The sequence below is a fragment of the Aegilops tauschii genome, chromosome 6, assembly GCF_002575655.3.
Source record: "Aegilops tauschii subsp. strangulata cultivar AL8/78 chromosome 6, Aet v6.0, whole genome shotgun sequence".
NCBI classification, from domain to species: Eukaryota; Viridiplantae; Streptophyta; class Magnoliopsida; order Poales; family Poaceae; genus Aegilops; species Aegilops tauschii.
Genome location: NC_053040.3, coordinates 76,588,221 through 76,611,156, shown reverse-complemented (window position 1 = coordinate 76,611,156; position 22,936 = coordinate 76,588,221).

Below are 22,936 nucleotides of genomic sequence, written 5' to 3'. Positions count from 1 at the left end.
GCAATAGAGCGAACAACTAGCATAGCAAAGATAGAAGTGATTTCGAGGGGTGGTCATCTTGCCTGCAAGATTCTCAGAGTTGACGAAGGCTTGATCCTCGTAAGCGTACTCGACAGGTTCCTCGTTCACGAACTCGTCTCCCGGCTCTACCCAAGACAAGAACACAAACAAACGGAACCACAATCAACAACGAGAAATGCACAAGCAACATGATGCAAGACATGTATGATAAGCAAGATATGATATGCGATGCGTATGCGTGCTCCGGAAGGAAAATGATGAACATGGCAGTAACTTGGCAAACCAAGCATGCCACTGGAAAGATGAGATAGAAAGATCACCGGAATCGGATGCACGGTTTGCAAATGGCAAGCAAAACAAGAATGACACTAATCTGCGATAAACAGCAAGATTGCACTTAAAAATGCAACAAACAACAAAACTACAGCACCCCAACATAGCAACAAAGCACATGGCAGTAATCTACAGGATATTCTTGAAAACATATGAACACTGAGCTACGGCTAGTTCACAACATATCAAGCTCAAACAAGCATGGCAAAAGTGCAAAAGATTACAGGTTCACCGACTTAGTGAAAAACTGGACATGGCAGAAATCAGCATCAGGTAGCAATGTTCAGAGCACAAAATCAACATGCTACAGGAACTTAACATAGCAAAAAAAAGCATGGTAGTGTTCTACTAAATGCACTTCACAAAAGTCCCTTACTAACCATAAGCCAAAAAGGACCAGAAGATATGATGGCAAGCATGTAAACATAGCAAGTTTCGTTATCAGGTTTCAGACTTTGCAGAAAACAGAGCATGGCAGAAATATTAATATGTAGGCCTCTTTGTGAGCTTGATGCACTCACTACAGAGGAATGCATGACAAACCAAGCATACCTACAGCAATATGGCATGTTTATGAAGCTATCCATGGCAATAACAATTACATAGCATGTATTGATCAACTACAATAAGCTTGGCAAAAATGCATATCATGTTAAGAATCTGCCAGAAATATTTTATAGCAAAAGTAGAGCAAGATTCTGTCATACTATGTTACTCTAAAATTGCAAACAATTGCAGGAATGGATCAATTACAACTATAGCTACAAAACATCCTTACTGAACATCTCCAAAATATGCATGGATCTCTCTCTAGCATCAAGTTTACATGGCAACAAAGTTACAGCAGACGAGGACTTAGAGAAATCACTGTCCCTGAAAACAGAAATATTATGGGACCTACTTTGCATGCTTGTGCTAGTCACCACAGAGATCACAAAAATACATGGACTATACCACTCGAAAGATGGCATGTCATACTTCAAAACACACGTAGAGCTCATGCTCAAAAGATGCACAGATTAAATAATACAAAAAAGACAAATCTCCAAGTTCTGATAAGAACCAGAGATTAACAGCAACTAGCCCTCTTCCAACGAAGATTTGGGCATCAAGATGACCTCTAATGAAAATGGTGCAATTGAACAAAATGAAGAGCATCACGAGACGAACAATTTGACATATTATACGCGCGAATCGGAGCTACATGCACAAAGTTAACGCAATACGAACAGGGGCATATGCTGATGGAATCTCCAGACTTGGAGAAATAGAGGGGGGCGAGAAGTCAACGGGAGCTACAGTACCGATCGTATCTGGCTGTTGGAGCTCGGGCTCGCTCGCCGGAGGAGAAGAAGGCCGGCGGTCGGCGCAGGGGAAGGAGAGGAGGAAGCGCGGCGGAGGAGGCGGTCGCCGGAGGCGCGGCGGCGGCGATGGAGACCGGCGGCGGCGGCGCACTGGCCGGCGGAGGGGAAGGCGTGCGGGACGAGGCGCTCGGCCAGCGGCGGCGGCGGCGGGCGGGCCCCGCGGGCCGGTTGCGGGCCGCGCGGGCCGGCGGCGGTGGAGGAGAGAGAGACGGGTGAGGTGGCGCGCGCCAATTGGCTGCTGCCGGTGCGTCCGGCCGGCGGCGGACGTGTCCGGCGCGGCGCGAGGAGAGGGTTAGGGTTTCTTGTGCAAATGTATTTCGGTATGCCCACACATTTATAGGTAGAGGGAGCTAGGAAGCTCCAAATGAGGTGCGGTTTTCGCCCACACGATCGTGATCGAACGACCTAGAGCATGGAAGAGAGTTTGGTTGGTTTTGGGCTGGTTTTGGAGGGGCTTTTTGCTGGACACTCAAATGGACTTTGCGGATGCCCGGTTAACCGATGGTGTACCAAACGACCTCCGAATGGAACGAAACTTGACCGGTAGTCTCCGGGTGGTATATTAAGACCACTTGACAAGCCTCGGTCCATTCCGAGAAAGTTTGACACACGCACACGAAAGAAAACAAGAGGGGTGCACCGGAGGAGATAGGAGCGCCGGATTGGAAAACGGACAACGGGGAAAATGCTCGGATGCATGAGACGAACACGTATGCGAATGCAATGCACATGATGACATGATATGAAAATGCATGACATGAAAAAATACAAAACGGAAAACAACACCCGACAACGGAGGGAAAAACATATCACATAGCCGGAAATGGCAAGAGTCGGAGTTACAAATATGGCAAGTTACATGCGGGGTGTTACAGTCTTGTAATAGAATAGGGCCAACATTTTAACTTTGTCGTGCCATCGTGCACGTGCTGAATGCTTAATTCCATTGGAGTTTCCTTATATTTCTGCGGGTCATAAATGATCCTTCATGTTCCTTAAGCTCAAAGAGTTGTTTTTAACTATCCTGCATAGAAGAATAAATCACAAGTCTCTAGGCGGCTTACCGCACTGAGAATCACAGTCTTATACATATAACCCGGAATATGAATCAAAAAAGACTGGTCCTCAATTACGTCCTTGATGTACTCGCATTAACACACTTATCGGCCTGCAAGCACACGTCCGGCTTATATAACCCGGGTAATAAGGTTGGTACCTCAATTCCGGTTTACCAGTCTTAATAACGCCGATTGTATTCGACTAGTACTGTAAATCAAAGTTAAGCCGGCAAAGTGAGACCCGCCGTGCACACTTCAAATAATCAGAAGAACTCGCTATAAATCAGAAAAACTTAGGGGCTTCCGGTTCGAATACGACCAGAGACCCGTCCCAAAGGGGTTATGCTAGGATTCGAATGCGATCATACAGCCCCCAGTGGGTGTGGCGATGCCAATCAAGAGGGTACCGACAACTATGTTCTCTTTGGTTCGAATACGACCCATGTTTGAACAGGAAGCCCCCAAATGACCTTAAAAAATTGTTTAACGACGCTGATTCGAATACGATCCACGTCGGTTCCCAAAGGGGGTTGAACTGTGATTCAGATATGATCAAAGAAAACTGCCCAATGAGCTCGGCACTTTGCCAATCAAATGGGTATCGACAGCTATGTTCTCTTTGGTTCGAATACGACCTATGTTTGAACAGGAAGCCCCCAAGTGACTATATTGTGTATGGCTAGATTCGAATACGATCATAAGCCGGATCCTCCTTCAAATTATCATGTGATCTTGCACTGAAAACAACACGTTCACCTTTGGAGGAGAAAAAAGGACAGAATTCCTGCTTTATTGCTTATCATAATATATACATGGCTTAGAGAAATATGTACATTATGAGAGCCGGTGGCTCAAGTGTAATAAGGCCGAAGCTGAGCTATGTTCCACGGCCGACGGGTCTCTTCCTCCGACTTACGTGAATCTTTGTGCTCCCGAATGTCAATGAGGTAATATGACCCGTTGTGCAAATTCTTGCTGACCACAAAGGGCCCTTCCCAAGGCGGGGATAGCTTGTGCGCATCTGTTTGATCTTGGATGAGCCGGAGCACCAGATCGCCTTCCTGGAAGACCCGAGATTTAACCCGGCGACTATGATAACGGCGCAGGTCCTGTTGGTAAATCGCTGAGCGAGCTGCTGCCACATCACGCTGTTCGTCCAACAAGTCAAGAGCATCTTGGCGCGCCTGCTCATTATCCACCTCCACATAAGCCGCCACTCGAGGCGAGTCATGACGGATGTCACTGGGGAGGACTGCTTCCGCTCCATAAACCATGAAGAAAGGCGTGAAACCTGTAGACCTGTTAGGAGTAGTGTTGACGCTCCACAACACAGAGGGTAACTCCTCCACCCAACAACCCGGCGTCCGTTGTAAAGGGACCAAAAGCCGGGGTTTGATGCCTTTCAGAATCTCCTGATTAGCCCTCTCAGCTTGACCATTGGATTGAGGGTGAGCCACTGATGAAACATCAAGTCTAATATGCTCTCGTTGACAAAACTCCTCCATGGCGCCTTTGGATAAATTGGTACCATTGTCAGTTATAATGCTGTGTGGAAAACCAAAGCGAAATATCACCTTTTTCATAAACTGAACTGCCGTGGCTGCATCACACTTGCTAACTGGCTCCGCTTCAACCCACTTGGTAAATTTGTCAACTGCCACCAAGAGGTGGGTCTTCTTATCCTTGGACCTTTTAAAAGGCCCAACCATATCAAGCCCCCAGACCGCAAAGGGCCAAGTAATTGGGATCATCCTCAGCTCCTGAGCCGGCACATGAGCCCGTCGCGAGAACCTTTGGCAACCATCACATTTACTGACCAAGTCCTCCGCATCAGCATGAGCCGTCAGCCAATAAAAACCATGACGAAAAGCCTTGGCCACAAGAGACTTTGAGCCGGCGTGATGGCCACAATCCCCTTCATGGATCTCGGGCAAGATCTCTTGAGCTTCCTTAGGGGAGACACAACGCTGGAACGCTCCCGTAACACTGCGGCGATGCAACTCACCATTGATAACAACCATTGACTTAGATCGCCGGGTTATTTGTCTGGCCAAAGTTTCATCCTCAGGCAAATCTCCCCGGGTCATGTAAGCCAGATAGGGCACTGTCCAGTCCGGGATGATGTGGAGAGCCGCCACCAATTGTGCCTCCGGGTCAGGGACAGCTAAGTCTTCCTCTGTAGGCAACTTAACAGAAGGGTTATGCAAAACATCCAGGAAAGTATTAGGCGGCACCGGTTTTCGCTGAGAGCCCAGCCAGCTTAAAGCATCAGCCGCCTCGTTCTTCCTGTGATCGATGTGCTCTACTTGGTAACCCTGAAAGTGCCCAGCAATGGCATCAACTTCGCGGCGATAAGCCGCCATGAGAGGGTCCTTGGAGTCCCACTTTCCTGATACTTGTTGAGCCACCAAGTCTGAGTCGCCGAAGCACCTTACCCGGCTCAAGCTCATTTCCTTAGCCATCCGAAAACCGTGGAGCAAGGCCTCGTACTCAGCTGCATTGTTGGTACAAGGAAACATCAATTGTAGCACATAATGGAACTTGTCACCTTTAGGGGAAGCCAATATGTGTTATCCGGCTTTTGTTCGGGCACTTGTAGCTCTGTCCAATCATTGATGAAATCCACCAAGGCCTGAGATTTAATAGCAGTGCGTGGCACGTATTTCAGACCATGAGGTCCGAGCTCTATAGCCCACTTAGCTACTCTCCCTGTGGCCTCTCAGTTCTGAATGATATCTCCAAGGGGGGCAGAACTGACCACAGTGATGGGGTGACCCTGGAAGTAATGCTTAAGCTTCCGGCTTGCCATGAACACACCATAAACAAGCTTCTGCCAATGTGGATACCGCTGTTTGGACTCGATGAGCACTTCACTGATGTAATAAACCGGCCGCTGAACCGGATGCTCCTTGCCCTCCTCCTTGCGTTCCACCACCACAGCCACACTGACGGCCCGTGTGTTAGCGGCTACATACAACAATAAAGGCTCCTTGTCAACCGGAGCAGCAAGGACCGGGGGCTCAGCTAGCTGTCTCTTCAAATCCTCAAAAGCAGTATTAGCAGCATCATTCCAGACAAAGTTATCAGTTTTCTTCATCAATTGGTACAATGGCATGGCCTTCTCACCCAAGCGTCTTATAAAACTGGCTTAAAGCAGCGATACGACCCGCCAGGCGCTAGACGTCGTTTATACATGCCAGTTTAGCCAGAGAGGTGATTGCCTTGATCTTCTCCGGGTTAGCTTCAATACCTCTATTAGAAACCAAGAAACCCAAGAGCTTGCCTGCAGGGACACCAAAAACACACTTGGCCGGGTTAAGCATCATCTTGTAGACCCGGAGATTGTCAAAGGTTTCCCTCAGATCATCTATCAAGGTTTTCTCTTCCCTGTACTTAACCACAATATCATCCACATAAGCATGAACATTGCACCCAATCTGGTTATGAAGACAGTTCTGCACGCAACGCTGATAAGTCGCCTGTGCACTCTTGAGCCCAAAAGGCATAGACACATAGCAGAAGGCTCCAAAGGGAGTAATGAACGCCATCTTCTCCTGGTCCTTAACTGCCATTTTAATCTGATGGTATCCAGAATAAGCATCCAAGAAACTTAAGCGCTCGCAACCCGCCGAAGCATCAATGATTTGATCAATACGGGGAAGAGCAAAAGGATCAGCCGGACATGCCTTGTTTAAGTCCGTGTAGTCCACACACATCCGCCAGGTGCCGTTCTTCTTGAGCACGAGCACCGGGTTAGCTAGCCACTCCGGGTGAAAGACTTCAACAATAAAACCGGCCGCCAAGAGCCGGGCCACCTCTTCACCAATGGCTTTCCGCCTCTCTTCATTAAACCGCCGAAGGAATTGCCTGACAGGCTTAAATTTCGGATCAACATTGAGAGTGTGCTCAGCGAGTTCTCTAGGTACACCCGGCATGTCAGAAGGCTTCCATGCAAAAATGTCCCTATTCTCACGGATGAACTCGATGAGCGCGCTTTCCTATTTTGGATCCAGATTGGCACTGATGCTAAACTGCTGAGATGAATCGCCTGGAACAAAATCAACAAGTTTAGTCTCATCAGCCGACGTAAATTTCATTGCCGGCTCATGCTCCGTGGATGGCTTTTTCAGAGAGGTCATATCTGTTGGGTCGACATAGTCCTTGTAAAATTTCAACTCCTCTGTTGCGCAAACAGATTCTGCATAGGCTGCATCACCTTCCTCACACTCCAAGGCCACCTTCCGGCTGCCGTGGACCGTAATGGTCCCATTGTGACCCGGCATCTGGAGCTGTAATTACACGTAACACGGCCGTGCCATGAACTTGGCGTAAGCCGGACGCCCAAATATGGCATGATACGGACTTCTTATCTTGACCACTTCAAAGGTCAATTTTTCCACCATGTAATTGTGCTCGCCTCCAAAGACCACTTCCAACTCGATCTTGCCTTCTGGATAAGCCGACTTACCAGGTACTACACCATGGAAAATAGTGTTTGACTGGCTGAGGTTCTTATCAACCAACCCCATACGACGGAAAGTCTCATAATAGAGGATGTTGATGCTGCTGCCTCCATCCATGAGCACCTTGGTGAACTTATATCCTCCCACCTGAGGAGCCACCACCAAGGCCAAGTGACCCGGATTATCCACCCGGGGAGGGTGATCCTCCCTACTCCACACTATAGGCTGCTCAGACCATCGTAAATAGCGTGGAACCGCCGGCTCAACAGCATTCACAGCCCTCTTATGAAGCTTCTGATCTCGCTTACACAGACTGGTGGTAAATACATGATACTGTCCACCGCTAAGCTGCTTTGGATTGGTCTGATAACCCCCTGCTGCTGTTGATGACCCTGGCCAGACTGCTGATTGAAGCCCCATTGACTGTTCTGAGGATTAGAATTTGAGCCGCCGCCCGGGCCATGAAACCCGCCGGCGCCTGAGCCACCGCCCGGGCCATTGTTGCCGTTAAAGGCGTTGGAATTCTTAAAGGCCTTCATGATTGCACAATCCTTCCATAGATGAGTAGCTGGCTTCTCTCTAGAGCCATGCCTTGGACAAGGCTCATTCAACAGTTGCTCCAGCGTCGGGCCTGACCCGCCGCCTCGGGGAGGGGGCCTCCCCTTGCGTCTCTGGCTATTACCCTGTGAACTGGCGTTGGCCACGAACTCTAGGCTGCCGTCGGCCTTACGCTTGCCACCTCCTTAGTTCCCCGGGTTATGCTGAGGACCCTTGCCATTGCCATTCTTCTTTCCCTTCCCTGTCCTTTCATCATCTGAAGCGGGGTCCTTGGTACTATCAGAGTCGGCATACTTGACGAGAGCTGCCATCAGCGTACCCATATCATTGCAGTCGCGCTTAAGCCGCCCGAGTTTCATCTTCAGGGGCAGGAAACGACAATTTTGCTCCAACATTAAGTTTGCCGAGCCGGCATCCATCTTATCCGATGAGTGTATGATTTCTTTGACCCGGTGAACCCAATGCGTCGTAGACTCACCCTCCTGTTGCTTACAGTTAGTCAAGTCCACTATTGACATAGACTTCCTACAGGTGTCTTTGAAGTTTTGTATGAACCGGGCCTTTAGCTCAGCCCAAGACCCGATGGAATTCGGCGGTAGCGCTTTCAGCCAAGTGTGGGCAGGCCCATCCAGCATCATGGTGAAGTACTTGGCCATCGCTGCTTCACTGACCTCCAGCAGTTCCATGGCCATCTCGTAACTTTCGATCCAGGCCCCGGGATGTAAGTCAGCCGTATAATTAGGCACCTTCATAGGGCCTTTGAAGTCCTTGGGTAGACGCTCATTGTGGAGAGCTGGCACTAAACATGGGACACCTCCAGTCCTGGTAGAGATACCCACGTCGACGGAAGTCGTCGGATAAGCCAGGGGAGTCTGGTAAGCCGTCAACTGAGGCACCTGCTCCGCCTCTTGCCGCGCTCTGTCTTGGTCTGCTGCGTGAAAGGCTCCGTTATGAGCCGGGCCATGGCCAGGGGGCGGGTCATGGCGTCGGACATTACTTGAGCCGGTCGCTGAGACCATGTGTCTGCTGTAGCTCGAGCTCTGGCCTGGACGAGGGGTCGAGTGGATCCTGTCCCGGCTGTAAGAGTACGCCTCTTGCTGAGCCAGTGCTGTCTGAAGAAGTTCCCTGACCCGGCGGGTTTCAATAGCCGTCGGAGAGTCGCCGTCAATTGGGAGGGCCGCCAGCCGTGCTGCTGCGGCGACCATGTTCTCCAGCGGGTTAGCATAATGACCCGGTGGTATTGGCACATACTAAGCCGGGGCTGGGTTCACCCGGGGAGGCCCCATCACTGGTGGCTGAACAGGGGTTCCAGACCCGGGCACCATGATCCCTGGCGGGTTACTAGACCCTGCACCTGGCGTGTTGAAGAGGTTTCGAGGGTCGTAAACCGGAGGGAGTCGAGATTGGGCCTTTTGATGCCTCCTTCTCATGACCTCATTGGACGCATTTTGATCCATCGTGAGCCGGAAGGACTGAGCCTGAATCAATTGAGTTTGGGCGTTGAGAGCCGCCCTCTGCACAGCCATCCGGATTCCTTCCGCTGCCAGATCCTCTTTGGCTTTCACGAGATCAAATTTTAACTGCGCCACCTCCGCGTCATGCTGAGCTTGATCCGCCGGGTCAACCGCGGCGGTCAACAGGACCGTCATCTTGTCCGTGAGATCCATCAACACCTGAGCCGGCGAGGGCACCGGGTTTCCCGCCCCAGCGGCAGGGTTCTGAACAGGCTGCGCACTGGCCATGAAGATTCCAACCCGGCTCGGCGGCTCAAACTGGTCCGGAATACTGTCACCATCGGAACAACCCATTAGCCTGCCATCTTGAAGTTGATACAACGAGTTTGACTCATCTGTGGATGATTCGCCGTCAGAACCGGCGGCCGTCTCATCACCAGATCCAGATCCACCAAAGAGCCCTGCATGGATACATCCCAGAAAAGCATGCCTCAAGGCAGGCAGGGCCCGGGCAGGTCGTGCGCGCTGAGCCGTCTCGATGAGATCGGCGCAGAGATCCGGCTCAGGGCCCGGCTCACCAATCTTGCCAATGAAAACATGAATTTCGCCGAAGGGGACCAGGTATCCGTACTCAATTGAGCCGGCGTCGGGGCCCCAGCTTGCATCGTCGATGTAGTGCTTGCCGCGATGACTCTTGGTCATCCGGCCCACAGCATATCCCTTGAGCCCTTCAAAGCTGCCCTTCAAGAACTCAAATCCACCGTGCGCTGGCCCCACGGTGGGCGCCAACTGTCGTGGAATTGTCACGGCAGATGTCCTCAAGCTAGGACTTAGTCGTGGAGCCATCGCCGCTAGGAAGCTTGAAGGGGTTAAACGGGACAAGGAACACGAGGGTTTATACTGGTTCGGCCCCTTACAGTGAAGGTAAAAGCCTACGTCCAGTCGAGGTGGTATTGATTAGGGTTTCGATGACCAGGGAGCTTAACTGCTATGCCTGGCTCTCGACGAGATCTTTCTTGCCCCTAAACCGCTGCCGGGTCGTCCCCTTATATAGAGAGGTTGACACCCAGCAGCTCTCAGAGTCCCGGCCGGCTCATAAGAGTGTCCGGCTCGGACTCTCAACTATTCTTGCCTTACACTACAAGTTCTACCATAATGACGGTTGTAACTACGGGCCTTAAGCCATATCCGGGTCTTAAGCCCATCTTTGGCCCACCGTCTTCAAGCTTGGCGCCGGGCTTCGGGCGATGATCATTATGGGTAACCCGGCCCCTTCTGGCGGGTGACTTTAAGGTTTATATCCTCAACAATAACCCAAAGTCTGCAAAGGTGAACATGATGAATGCAGCTCAAGCGGAGGAATCTACTGATGTGATAATGGGTAGTCTTCCTGTTAATGATATTCCTGCAAAAGTCTTATTTGATACTGGTGCATCGCTTTCTTTCATATCAAGACCATTTGCTTTTAAGCGTGAGTTGGTTTATCAAGATTTGCCTAGACCGTTATTAGTTGTCTCTCCGGGTAAATTCATGAATGCAAGCTCTATGGTTCCGGATGTTTCCATCAAGATGGGAAACTATAAATTTCAGTCTTCTCCAATTGTTCTTGGTGACTCGGATATTGATCTTATTCTCGGGATGGACTGGCTTTCTAAGCACAAAGCTCAACTTGATTGTGCTGCCAGGGAAATTCAATTGACACACTCTTCTGAGGATGTTATCATTTATGCCGCTCGTGATGAAACCATTCTGTTTTTTTCTCTCAACGAGAAGGGCGAATTGAATGCCATCTCTCAAATTCCAGTCGTTTGTGAGTATCAAGATGTCTTTCCACAAGAGCTTCCGGGTATGCCTCCTCATCGGCCAGTTGAGTTTGTTATCGAACTAGAGCCTGGCACTGAACCCGTTTGCAAGCGTCCATACAAGCTTGGACCCAACGAGTTGAAGGAATTGAAGAAACAGCTCGATGAACAAGAGCGTCTGGGTTTGATCAGACCGAGTTCTTCTCCATGGGGTTGTGGTGTTCTTTTTGTCAAGAAGAAGGATGGCACGGACCGACTTTGTGTCGATTACCGTCCATTGAACAAGAAAACAATCAAGAACAAGTATCCACTTCCCAACATCAATGAGCTATTCAAGCAACTCAAAGGTGCTAAAGTATTCTCCAAGCTTGACCTTCGTATGGGTTATCATCAGATTCGCATTCGTGAAGAAGATATTCCCAAGACAGCATTCAGAACAAGCTTTGGTTCTTACGAATATACTGTCGTGTCTTTCGGCCTTGTCAATGCTCCTCCAGTTTTCTCTCGGATGATGAATTTCATCTTCAACCCCTATACCAATGAATTCGTCCTGGTGTATCTCGATGATATCTTGGTCTTCTCCAAGAATAAGAAGGACCATGCCAAACATTTGCGATTGGTGCTTGACAAGCTCAGAGAGTATCAATTCTATGCGAAGTTCTCCAAATGTGAGTTTTGGCTTGATGAAGTTCTTTTCCTTGGTCACATCATCTCTGCCAAGGGCATCGCTGTTAATCCCGAGAAGGTGTCCGCAATTGTGAATTGGGAACCTCCTCAGAATGTCAAGCAGCTGCGCAGTTTTCTCGGTCTTGCAAGCTATTGTCGAAGATTCGTTGAGAATTTCTCCAAGATTGCAAAGCCTCTTTCCAACCTCCTCCAGAAGCATGTGAAGTATGTCTGGTCTCCTGAGTGTGACGTTGCTTTCAACACTCTCAAAGAGAAACTAGTCACAGCTCCTGTTTTGACTCCTCCTGATGAATCCAAGCCATTTGAAGTTTTCTGTGATGCTTCTCTCCAAGGTCTCGGTGCTGTATTAATGCAAGAGAAGAAAGTTGTGGCCTATACCACTCGTCAGTTGAAGCCCAACGAGAAGAACTACGCCACTCACGATCTTGAGTTAGCGGCAGTTGTCCATGCATTAATAACGTGGAGACATCTCTTGTTGGGAAGACAAGTGGACATTTTCACCGATCACAAGAGTCTCAAGTATATCTTCACTCAGCCCAACCTCAACCTCAGGCAGACTCGATGGGTCGAAATGATTCAAGAGTACAATCCGAGTATTGAATATACTCCAGGCAAGGCCAATGTCATTGCAGATGCTTTAAGCAGGAAGGCTTATTGCAACAGCTTAATTCTCAAGCCATTCCAACTGGATCTTTGTGAAGCTTTCCGCAAGCTGAATCTCCAAGTTGTTCCTCAAGGCTTTCTTGCCAACCTCATAGTCTCTCCTACTTTGGAAGATCAAATTCGTGAGGCACAACTCCTTGATGCCATGGTGAAGAAGGTGAAACGTGGTATCGACAAGGGTCTTTCCAAATACAAGTGCTATCGCATTGATGACAGAGACACTTTATTCTTCGAGGACCGGATTGTGGTTCCTAAAGGTGATCTAAGGAAAGTCATAATGAATGAGGCGCACAATTCTCTCCTTTCCATTCATCCTGGAAGTACGAAGATGTACCATGACCTCAAGCAGTCGTATTGGTGGACTCGAATGAAGCGAGAAATTGCTCAATTCGTGAATGAATGTGATGTCTGTCGAAGAGTGAAAGCAGAACACCAACGACCAGCTGGTCTCCTCCAACCTCTTGCTATCCCAGAGTTGAAGTTTGATCATATCGAAATGGACTTCGTGACTGGTTTTCCAAAGTCCAAGCGCGGAAATGATGCTATCTTCGTTGTCATCGACAAGCTTTCTAAAGTGGCTCATTTCCTTCCAATCAAAGAATCCATCACAGCAGCTCAGCTGGCAGAGCTTTACACCTCCAGAATTGTCTCCTTGCACGGCATTCCACAATTGATTTCTTCAGATCGTGGAAGCATCTTCACCTCTAAGTTCTGGGACTCCTTCCAGAAGGCCATGGGCACAAACATTCGCTTCAGCACAACTTTCCATCCTCAAACTAGTGGCCAAGTCGAGCGAGTCAATCAAATTCTCGAAGATATGCTCAGGGCTTGTGTCATTTCATTTGGCATGAAATGGGAAGATTGTCTTCCATATGCTGAATTCTCCTACAACAACAGCTTCCAAGCGAGTTCGGGCAAGGCCCCATTCGAGATTCTCTATGGCAGAAAGTGCCGTACTCCTCTCAATTGGTCAGAGACTTGTGAACGCCAACTTTTTGGCAATGACTTAATCACTGAAGCAGAAGAAATGTGTAAAGTCATCCGTGATAATCTCAAAGCCGCGCAATCGCGCCAGAAGAGTTACTATGATAGTAAGCACCGTGATTTGGCTTTCAAGATCGGAGACCATGTCTACCTCCGCGTCTCTCCAATGAAAGGCACTCGTCGCTTCGGTATCAAAAGGAAGCTTGCCCCTAGATACGTGGGTCCTTTCAAGATCATTGGCAAAAGAGGCGACCTCGCCTATCAACTTGAGCTTCCTTCCAACTTCGCGAACGTGCAAGATGTGTTCCACATGTCACAGCTCCGCAAGTGCTTCAAGACGCCTGAGCGCACTATCAACTTCGAAGAGATTGACCTCCATGAATATTTGTCGTATCATGAGCACCCCGTTGCTATTCTTGAAGAAACTGAGCGCAAGACTCGCAACAAGTCAATCAAATTCCTGAAAGTGAAGTGGACGCACAATTCCGACCGGGAAGCCACCTGGGAACGCGAGGACCATCTCCGTTCCGAATATTCGGAGTTCTATCAGTCCTAGATCTCGGGACGAGATCCTCTCATAGTGGTGGAGTGTTGTAACACCCCGTATGTAACTTGCCATATTTGTAACTCCGACTCTTGCCATTTTCGGCTATGTGCTATGATATTCCCTCCGTGGTCGGGTTTTGTCTTTCGTTTTGCATTTTGTCATGTCATGCATTTTCATATCATGTCATCATACGCATTACATTTGCATACGTGTTCGTCTCTTGCATCCGAGCATTTTCCCCGTTGTCCGTTTTGCAATCCGGCACTCCTATCTCCTCCGGTGCACCCCTCTTGTTTTCTTTCGTGAGCGGGTGTCAAACATTCTCGGAATGGACCGAGGCTTGTCAAGTGGCCTTAATATACCACCGGTAGGCCACCGGTCAAGTTTCGTTCCATTTGGAGGTCGTTTGGTACTCCAACGGTTAACCAGGCATCCGCAAAGTCCATTTGTGTGTTGCAGAAAAACCCCCCTAAAAAACCAGACCAAAACCCTCCAAACTCTCTTCCATGCTCTAGGTCGTTCGATCACGATCGTGTGGGCGAAAACTGCACCTCATTTGGAGTCTCCTAGCTCCCTCCAGCTATAAAAGAGCATCCCCTCCCGAAAACGAAACGCAGACGAACCCTAGAAATTCCCTCGCGCCGCGCCGGACGTGTCCGTACGCCGGCCGGACAAAGCCGCCGCCGCCTCCAGCCACTCGCGCGCCGCCACCTGTCCCTCTCTCTCCTCCTCGCGCGGCCGGCCCGCCGGGCCCAGGCGGGGCCCGCCCGAGCCCGCATCGCCGCCGCCCGAGCCCGCGGTCTCCTCCGCGCCGGCGCCCGAGCCCGCCGCCGCCGGCCGGTCCCGCACCATCCGCCTCGCCGCCGACGGCCGCCGGCGCCACGCCGCCCCCGCCGCGAACACCGCCTCCTTCCTCCGGCCTCCCTCCGCCGTTCCCCCCGCGCCTAGGCCCGCCGTCTCCTTCCTCCCGTCGCCGGAGACGAGCGCCACCAGAGCCCCATCGCCAGATCTCGATCTGGAAGTTACTGTAGCAAGGTTGACCCCGGGCCCCCTCAAATTTCCTAAGTTTTTTTTCATTTTTCATATTATATGCCCTTGTTCCTCATTGCATAACTCACTGTGCATAGCTCCGTTTCACGCGTGTAATATGTCAAATTGTTTGCCTCGTGATGCCCTACATTTTGTTCAATTGCACCATGTTCATTAGAGGTCATCTTGATGCCCAAATCTCTGTTGCAAGAGGGCTAGTTGCTGTTATCTGCTGGTTCTTATCAGAACTTGGAGATTTGTCATTTTTGTATCATTTAATCTGTGCATCTTATGGGCATGAGATCTACATGTGTTTTGTTGTATGCCATGTCATCTTTCCAGTGGTGCATGCCATGTATTTTTGTGATCTCCTTGGTGACTAGCACAAGCATGCAAAGTAGGCTCCGTAATGTTTCTGATTTCAGGGACTTAATGATTCTCTAACTCTTTGTCTGCTGTTATTTTGTTGCCATGTAAACTTGATGCTACAGAGAGATCCATGCATATTTTCGAGATATCCAGTAAGGATGTTTTGTAGATATTGTTGTAGTTGATCCATTCCTGTCCTTGTTTGCAATTATGGAGGGCCAAAGAATGACTCAATCTTGCTCTACTTTTGCTATAAAATATTTCTGGCAGATTCTTAACATGATATGCAATTTTGCCAAGCTTGTTGTAGTTGATCCATACATGCTATGCTTATACTCTTGCCGTCGTTAGCTTCATAAACATGCCATATTTCTGTAGGTATGCTTGTTTTGTCATGCATTTCTTTGTGGTGAGTGCATCAAGCTCACCAACATGCCCTCATATTATTGTTTCTGCCATGCTCTGTTTTCTGCCAAGTCTGAAACCTGATAACGGAACTTGCTATGTTTACATGCTTTCCATCATATCTTGTGGTCCTTTTTGGTTTATGGTCAGTAAGAGATTTTTGTCATATGCAATTAGTAGAATACTGCCATTCCTTGTTTTGCTATGTTAACTTCCTGTAGCATGTTGATTTCGTGCTCTGAACTTTGCTACCTGATGCTGTTTTCTGCCATGTCCAGTAATTTCACCAAGTCTGTGAACCTGTTATCTTTTGCTCTTTTTCCATGCTTGTTTGAGCTTGTTATGTTGTGAACTAGCGGTAGCTCACTGTTCATCTTTTGTCAAGCATCTCCTGTAGATTACCTCCATATGCTTTGTTGCTATGTTGGAGTACTGTAGATCTGTTACTTGTTGCATTTTAAGTGCTATCATGCTGTTAATCGCAGATTCGTGTCATTCTTGTCTTGCTTGCCATTTGCAAACCGTGCATCCGTTTCCGGTGATCTTTATATAGATTTTGACCGAAATCATCTCATCTTTCCAGTGGCATGCTTGGTTTGCCAAGTTTCTGACTTGTTCATCATTTTCCTTTCGGAGCACGCATATGCATCGCATATCATAACTTGCATATCATACATGTTTTGCATCATGTTGCTTGTGCATTTCTCGTGGTTGATTGTGGTTCCGTTTGTTGGTGTTCTTGTCTTGGGTAGAGCCGGGAGTCGAGTTCGTGAATGAGGAACCTGTTGAGTACGCTTACGAGGATCAAGCTTTCGACAACTCTAAGAACCTTGCAGGCAAGATGACCACCCCTCGAAATCACTTCTATCTTTGCTTTGCTAGTTGTTCGCTCTATTGTCATGCCACGCTACCTATCACTTGCTATATCATGTCTCCCATATTGCCATGTCAGCCTCTAACCAACCTTTCCTAGCAAATCATTGTTTGGCTAAGTTACCGCTTTTGCTCAGCCCTTCTTATAGCGTTGCTAGTTGCAGGTGAAGTTGAAGTTTGTTCCATGTTGGAACATGGATATTGTTGAGGATATAGACCTTAGAGTCACCCGCCAGGGGGGGCCGGGTTACTCATATGGTCGTTGCCAGAAGCCCGGAGCCAAGCTTGAAGACGATGGGCCAGAGATGGGCTAAGACCCGGATGTGGCTTAAAGCCCGTAGTTACAATCATTATTATGGTTAAACTTGTAGCATAAGGCAAGTATAGTTGAGAGTCCGAGCTGGACACTCTTTATGAGCCGGCCGGGACTCTAAGGGCTGCTGGGAATTTTCCTCCCTATATAAAGGGACGACCCGGTAGCGGTTTGGGGATGACAACAATCTCATCGAGAGCCGGGTATAGCAGTTTAGCTCCCTGGTGATCGTAACCCTAATCAATACCATCTCAACTGGACGTAGGCTTTTACCTTCACCGTAAGGGGCCAAACCAGTATAAACCCTCGTGTTCCTTGTCCCACATTAACCCCTTCAAGCTTCCTAGTCGCGATGGCTCCACGACTAAGTCCTAGCTCGAGGACATCTCCCGTGACAATTCCACGACAGATATGTTGGGATATGACAATATCTCTTATTTAAATAATGCATCTATATATTTGGTAAAGGGTGGAAGGCTCGGCCTTATGCCTGGTGTTTTGTTCCACTCTTGCCGCCCTAGTTACTGATATACCGGGATTATGTTCCTTGAGTTTGCGTTCATTACGCGGTTGGGTGATTTATGGGACCCCCTTGACAGTTCGCCTTGAATAAAACTCCTCCAGCAATGCCCAACTTTGTTTTTACCATTTGCCACCTAAGCCTTTTCCCCCGGGTTTTCGCGAGCTCGAGGGTCATCTTATTTTAACTCCTCGGACCAGTGCTCCTTCGAGTGCTGGCCCAAACCGAGCGATGTCCGACGCCCCCTGGGCAACCAGGGTCTATGCCAACCCGACGTCTGGCTCATCCGTTGTGCCCTGAGAACGAGATATGTACAGCTCCTATCGGGATTTGTCGGCACATTCGGGGGCTTTGCTGGTCTTGTTTTACCATTGTCGAAATGTCTTGTAAACCGGGATTCCGAGAGTGATCGGGTCTTTCCGGGAGAAGGTTTATCCTTCGTTGACCGTGAGAGCTTATAATGGGCTAAGTTGGGACACCCCTGCAGGGTATTTTCTTTCGAAAGCCGTGCCCGCGGTTATGAGGCAGATGGGAATTTGTTAATGTCCGGTTGTAGAGAACTTGTCACTTCACCCAGTTAAAATACATCAACTGTGTGTGTAGCCGTGATGGTCTCTTCTCGGCGGAGTCCGGGAAGTGAACACGGTTTGAGTTATGTATGACGTAAGTAGGAGTTCAGGATCACTTCTTGGTCATTGTTAGATGACGACTGCTCCGTTGCTTCTCTTCTCGCTCTCTTTTGCGTATGTTAGCCACCATATATGCTTATTGCCGCTGCAGCTCCACCTCATTACACCATCCTTCCCTATAAGCTTAAATAGTCTTGATCTCGCGGGCGTGAGATTGCTGAGTCCCTGTGACTCACAGATTCTACCAAAACAGTTGCAGGTGCCGACGATGCCAGTGCAGATGATGGAGTCGATCTCAAGTGGGAGTTCGACGAGGAACGTGGTCGTTACTATGTGTCTTTTCCTAATGATCGGTAGTGGAGCCCAGTTGGGACGATCGGGGACCTAGCATTTGGGGTTGTCTTATTTTCATCTGGATTTTGACCGTAGTCGGTCTATGTGTGTATTTTGGATGATGTATGAACTATATTTATGTATTGTGTGAAGTGGCGATTGTAAGCCAACTCTTTATCCCATTCTTGTTCATTACATGGGATTGTGTGAAGATGACCCTTCTTGCGACAAAACCACTATGCGGTTATGCCTCTAAGTCGTGCCTCGACACGTGGGAGATATAGCCGCATCGTGGGCGTTACAACCCAAGACCCTCACGAGGGTCCAAGCCTCGCGAGGCGGACGATGCAAGACCGCCTCTGGATTGGCCTAGCCAAGCAGGCTCACGAGGAGTGGAGATATCAAGGCAATGCAAACCTCACGAGGCTTTCGAGACGTGAGCCATGATGAATGGTACCAGGCGGGTGCCAGGCGGGCGCCAGTGCGTGCAGCGTCCCTATTTCCTCTTTGGTGCTAAGGACGCCAGCGCAGGCGGAGAGTACCGAGTCATCAGGCAAAGGTTGCCATATTGGTGCAACAAGACCAAGACCAGGAGGACGGCAAGGCGGGGGTCATCGTGGAGCCCAAGACGGCGTCACCCCAGAGCTTTTCGCAGGCGAAGACCGCTTTAGTCAGGATAGCTTGTACTAGCTGTCCCCCTTCAAATTTGCCCGCCGCTATTGGCTCCTTTCCCGCTCGATATTTGGGAAGAGGACCAGGGCCTATATAAGTAGAGCTAGCAACCACAGTAGAGGCATCGAATCCCCACGCCACAAGTTCATACGCACAAGAACACCTCAACCTCAGGAGGCTGTTCTTCCCTTGTACTGTTCATCGTCAGCCCAAGAGGCAATCCACCACCACCACACTGGAGTAGGGTATTACACCGCAACGGTGGCCCGAACCAGTATAAACCTCGTGTCTTTATGTGTTGCGAGTTCGTCGAGTTTGTCCGCAAGATCTTGGCAAGCTAGAGCGTAGATCGGTAGGAGGGAGAGACTTCACGCGCACCCCAGTGTTCGAACCTTAAGGGTTTGCCGGAACCCCACATCCGAATACAGCACACTGTTGGGTTGGTCGGACCGCGCCCGTGCTTGCTGCGGCGAGCTCCGACGTCGGTGAGCGCCAGGAGGGAGTTAAGGGAGTAGAGACAGGGATGGTGGCGAGGTTGGGCGAGGTGCGGCAGGCGGGGAAGCGAGCGCGCGCCGAACAGAGCGCTCGGCGGCACTCAGAGCGCGGCGACAAGCAGGTTGGCACCATGCACACGCGTGGTCACCGCATGCACTTCGTCAGAGAGCCCCGGCTGGCCCCAATTTCATGTCTGGCGTGTAGTCCTTAGTGTTTTGGATTAAGCTAATGCTTTGAGTCGAGCTCAGGTGTAGTAAGTTTGAGTTTCACTTCCTGGTAAGTTTCTAGACAGTAACTTTGAGAGTTAACTGTGGTCAAATTACTAGGAGTTGGGAGCTGAGCTTTGGAGGTTAGCAATCATCTAGGAAGGTAGTGATGCACAAGAAAATTCAGCAGCATTGGAGCAAGTAAAATGGTAGTTGCTGTAGAAACTACCATTTCTGTCCAAAACAGAAAATATTTTCTGTAGCAAAAATATTCCAAAAAGCGATGCAATATTTTTGCTCAGGAAGGTGCCCTAGGGTTCAAAGAATATTTGGGAATTTTCTCAGATTTTTGTGGGCAAGAAAAATTGGGGTTGCTTTGGAGCACAAGTGGTAGGTTAGGGTTTTAGAGGTGAAAATGAATATTTTTCATTTATGAAAAATATTCATAATATTATTTTGAGGTTGATCAGAGAAGAAATGATGTTTAGAGAGAGAAATGAGTCACTTGGGTGAAAGTCAAGGTGGTGCCCAAGTGTTTAAGTCCAACTAAAGTGATTCAAACTCCAAATTCAAATCAAAACCAAATAAAAATCAGAAAAAGAAGGGAGGGCAAAAACCAGGCTGTCACAAACCTCCCCCACTTAGGATGAATCTCGTTGTCGGGACCCCGATTCCAAGTCACACCGATCTAGCCTGTAACACCTCATATCACTTTGCGGCCTCACGCACGGTACTCCCACGGGTGTCGCCTTACCATGGCCCGGGACCGTTTGCGCCTTTTGGCTCACGTATATGACAGTGTCGCTAGCATCCATATGACAGAGAACCCGGGCCGACATGGCTAGTCGTGAACCCAAAGCGGCACTAACGTATGGGGACAGGCATACATGAATCAACATCGAACGTGACGGTCAGCAGCGTGCGAATCCGGGCTGTAGCATTGGGCTAACAGGACTCCGGGAACCCGGGCTGTAGCAGGCTAGGCAGGACTCCGGATGTCACCGCGTGACATTTCCCCGAAGGGACAGACACAGGAACGATATGAAACACATGCCGGCCAGTCAAGTGTCCAGAGCAGTAGTGGACTCCTATGGCTCAAGGAGGCACTAGACTACATTTCCCCATAAGAGAGGCTGCTAAGGATAGACAACTAGGTTGTCGGATCCCACACATACCAAGCATTTCAATCATACACACAATATGCTCGATATGTGCAAATACAACATGGCATCACAACAAGACTCTACGACTCAGAGTATTTATTCATTAGGCTCCGAAGAGCCAGATATTACAAACATGGGTCTCATGACCCAACATTCAGAGCATACAAGTCAAAGCACATGCGGAAGCTTAACATGTCTGAGTACAGACATCTACAAATGAAAAAGGCTGAGAAGCCTAACTATCTACCAGATCCTGCCGAGGGCACAAGATCGTAGCTGAGGTATCAAGCTAAACGTCGAAGTCCACACGGGACTACTAGCGAGACTGACGTCTCTCTGCAAAACATAAAATAAGCAAACGTGAGTACAAATGTACCCAGCAAGACTTACATCAGAACTATCTACATATGCATCGGTATCAACAAAGGGGGTGGTGGAGTTTAACTGCAGCAAGCCAGCTTTGACTCGGTGGCTATCCTGAACTACGACTGCAAGTAACTCTTTTGAGGTGGCGCACACGAGTCCACATATTCACCATATCAATACACCACTATGGATCCGCTTCCGTCTCCCTACGAGAACGCCATCCATAGCACTCACGCTTATCTTGCGCATTTTAGAGTATCCACTTTCACTTGTCTGTGAACTGTACAGGCAACCCAGAAGTCCTTTACGGCGGACACGGCTATTCGAATAGATCATATTAACCCTGCAGGGGTGTACTTCGTCACACACGCTCCCGCCACTTACCACCATGTACACGTCGTGTACCTCGGCAACCTTCAAGCGGAAGCCTGGCGAGGGAGTCGGCCACGACCTGACTAACCACACAAGTCTCTAGTCCAGGTTTATCGCCTATTCGGGTTCCATCCGCAAGGAGATCCGGCCGGGGTGTCGCTCACGGCCCCAAACGATGTGTGCAGGGTTCCCGAGCCCACCATCCGGGTGCCACTCGGTACACCAGGCCACGTGTGCCTAGTATGTCCCAAGCCCACCTGTACCGGGTGCCACTTGGTAGACTACTAACACTACCTACAAACACCAGAAACTAGTTGCAACTCCTGGACAGAGATCAGGTTGATTAATAAGTCGAGAGGGGCAGTTAAGCATTCCAATGCGTGGTAGTAACTGTTCATGGATCACAAACACATAACTCAGTTCCTGAGGACGGTTTCAATGAGACAACCCACCATGTACTCCTACATGGCCTCTCACCGCTACCTTTACCAAATCGTGTTCACACACTTAGCTCTCAATAGTAGGACATGTTCACCAAATTCCAATTCATTCCCGATGAATCAGACCTGACTCAACTCTAAGCAATAGCAGGCATGACAAACAAGCATGAATGAGTAGGCACATCAGGGCTCAAACAACTCCTACTCATGCTAGTGGGTTTCATCTATTTACTGTGGCAATGACAGGTCATGCAGAGGATAAAGGGGTTCAGCTACCGCAGCAAGTAACATATGAATCGTTGTTGTCCTAATGCAGTAAAAGAGAGTAGGAGCGAGAGAGTGGGATTGTATCGGAATGAGCAAGGCGGTTTTGCTTGCCTGGCACTTCTGAAGATAGCATTGAGTCTTCATTAGTGTCAACGATCACAACGCCGGAACATCGTCTACCGAGAGGGGACAATTACCGGCAACAGAGAAGGAAAACACAATCAATGCAATGCACAATATGATGCATGATCATGACATGTCAATATGCTGTGTTTTAAGCTAATGCAACTAGCAACATGTTAAATGGAGTTGGTTTGAACCCTAGGTTCAAATTCAAACTCCATATGTGAGGGTTTAAATGCCATTTATATAATTTGGCCTAAACAGCAGCCATAAGTTGTTCTAACATGCATGAAAACAGTACATCTGGATAGATTGAATTTTTCTGATAATTTTTCATATATAATTTATCGTATTTGGAGCTACGGTTGAATTTCTATGAATTTTTGAAGTTTTGGGCATTTTCTGGAATTTCCTGTATAAACTTAAT